The sequence below is a fragment of the Palaemon carinicauda genome, chromosome 19 (assembly GCF_036898095.1).
Source record: "Palaemon carinicauda isolate YSFRI2023 chromosome 19, ASM3689809v2, whole genome shotgun sequence".
Taxonomy (NCBI): domain Eukaryota; kingdom Metazoa; phylum Arthropoda; class Malacostraca; order Decapoda; family Palaemonidae; genus Palaemon; species Palaemon carinicauda.
This window is the reverse complement of record NC_090743.1, coordinates 16,821,787-16,824,286: the sequence shown is the minus strand read 5'-3', so window position 1 is coordinate 16,824,286 and position 2,500 is coordinate 16,821,787. Positions and strand designations below refer to the sequence as shown.

General features: G+C 39.0%; 1 protein-coding gene and 1 long non-coding RNA gene across 5 annotated transcripts in view; one reads left to right on the top strand and one right to left on the bottom strand.

Moving 5' to 3' along the window:
- The window catches only part of LOC137658475 (uncharacterized), a 71,959-nt gene that overhangs the window by 29,626 nt on the left and 39,833 nt on the right, over positions 1–2,500 (bottom strand). The window lies entirely within an intron of this gene.
- LOC137658472 (uncharacterized) overlaps positions 1–2,500 on the top strand; it is a 40,098-nt gene that overhangs the window by 4,916 nt on the left and 32,682 nt on the right. Inside the window, exon 1 of one of the 4 annotated variants that reach the window (XM_068393213.1) lies at positions 861–1,222. The exons of the other annotated variants lie outside the window; for them this stretch is intronic. The gene's annotated coding sequence lies outside the window, so the exon portion shown is untranslated. Of the gene's footprint in view, positions 1–860; positions 1,223–2,500 lie in introns of those variants that run through there. 4 annotated transcript variants of the gene reach the window in all.

Here is a 2,500-nt window from a genome sequence, read left to right as displayed (position 1 = left end):
TATTATTATTATTATTACTACTAGCTAAGCTACAACCCCAGTTGGAAAAGCAGGATGCTATATGCCTAGAGGCTCCAACAGGGAAAGTAGCCCAGTGAGGAAAGGAAAAAAAGGAAAATGGAATATTTTAAGAAGAGTAACATTAAAATAAATATCACCTATATAAACTAAAAACTTTAACAAAACAAGAGAAAGAGAAACAATATAGAATAGTGTGCTTGAGTGTACCCTCAAGCAAGAGAACTCTAACCCAAGATAATGGAAGACCATGGTACAAAGGCTATGGCACTACCCAGGATTAGAGAACAATGGTTTAATTTTGGAGTGCCCTTCTCCTTGAAGAGCTACTTACCATAGCTAAAGTCTCTCTTCTACCCTTACCAAGAGGAAAGTGGCCGCTGAACAATTAAAGTGCAGTAACCCCTTGGGTGAAGAAGAACTGACTGATAATATGTGATGTCAGGTGTATGAGGACAGAGGAGAATATGTAAAGAATAGGCCAAACTATTCAGTGTGGATGCGTGTAGGCAAAGGGAAAAAAACCGTAATCAGAGAGAAGGCTCCAATGTAATAACATCTGGCCAGTCAAAAGACCCCTTAACTCTCTAGCGGTAGTATCTCAACGGGTGGCTGGAATGTAAACTTCAGGAATACGCACATACTCGTATTCGACATGAAATGAACACTAATCGGTACCGGCAAGTTCCCGATCGATTCCCGGGAGTCCGAGGCATCTGGAGTTCAGAAAGTAGTCTGGGCTCATGGCTCTTTTACTAATCGCAATTGAACCTTTCTGGGAACTTCCCATTTCGGCGTCAAGTCTATATAACCAAACCAGGAAACTTTGCTTGAGTACTGGCGAGTGGTCTGACAACAGTTAAACACAGATACGTTTGTGCTGGTGTCTCCATCGTTTCTGAGCAAGAAATCTTTATAGGTACTGATCTCCTGTCATAGGGATGATAAGTATAAAGATTGAACCATCTGAACACACCGTATAGACACCAAGTGCGTAACAAAAGGACAAAGGAAAACTGGTTTCTTCACAGTGCACGATTGTTACCGATTTATGGTGCTATTACACAACTTAAGAAATTAACTCAACGAAGGCAATAATTAGTCAAAATCTTATCCTTATTTAATGTGAATCTTCATACATCGGTGTTTGGGAAACAACAACCAAGCAAAGAGAATTTCGACCTTGACTTCAGAACACCCACAGGTTAGACAATAAATTGTTGTGAGCTTCTATATCAATGTTTTTGTGCTACCAAAGAAAATACAACGTATAGAGCAACTGTTTGCGACACGGCTGAATTGTTATGATATATTTTGCAAGGGAGTTCAATGAGAAACTGTAATCGCGTCGTGAGCAAGAGATACAAGTGAATTACTTGAGAAGGACATGAAGGATTATGCATTGCCCTTCAACCTTAGTGTCTTTTTTTTTCACCGAGAAAATATCTTAATACATAAGTAATATAGGAGTGGGTTTCAAGAGAAGTCGAGTCTTTTTAATACAATTCCCGTAAGGATTAATATGTCCGTCCCTTTAATTAAGTTTTAATAGAATCTTTTTAAATGAAAAATTAATTTCTAATTTTTCCCTCTCAAAATTCAATTAATGTCCTTTGACTGGCCAGGCAGTACTACACTGGATCCTTCTATCTGGTTACGGTTCTTTCCCTTTACCTACACAGACACCGATAGTCTGGCCTACTCTTTACAGGTTCTCCTCTGTCCTCATACACCTGACAACACAGATTGCGAAACAATTCTTCTTCACCCAAGGGGTTAACTACTCCACTGTAATTGTTCAGTGGCTACTTTCCTCTTGGTATAGTAAGTAGCTCTTGTAGGAGGACACTTCAAAATCAAACCGTTGTTCTCTATTGTTGGGTAGTGCCATAGTCTCTGTACCATGGTCTTCCACCGTATTGGGTTAGAGTTCTTTTGCTTGGTGGTACACTCGGGCACACTATCCTATTTACTTTCTCTTCCTCTTGGTTTGGTAAAGTTTTTATAGTTTATATAGGAAATATTTATTTTAATGTTGTTACTATTCTTTAAAATATTTGATTTTTCCTTGTTTCATTTTCTCACTGGGCTATTTTCCCTGTTGGGGCCCCTGGGCTTATAGCATCCTGTTTTCCCAATTAGGGTTGTAGCTTAGCATTCAACAACAACAACAACAACAATAATAATAATAATAATAATAATAATATAATTCCCACTCACCCCTTCATTAAATTTTAGTGAAGAGACCATGGGTCCACGCCAGAAAAAAAAAAATTGCCTATCGAACGAGTCAATTGCCTTAAGCAAGCTGGAAAATCACACGCAGGGATCTAGCAACAAACAGTGTTGACAGATCTCTGTCAGAGGTTTTCCTGCTTCTGACGTCATCAAGAACAACAATAATAATAGGGAAGTGGGGAATATGGGGAAAGGAAGAGTACCCCTGGATACAATCCAGTTTATAGCTCAAAGGCAGGTACTC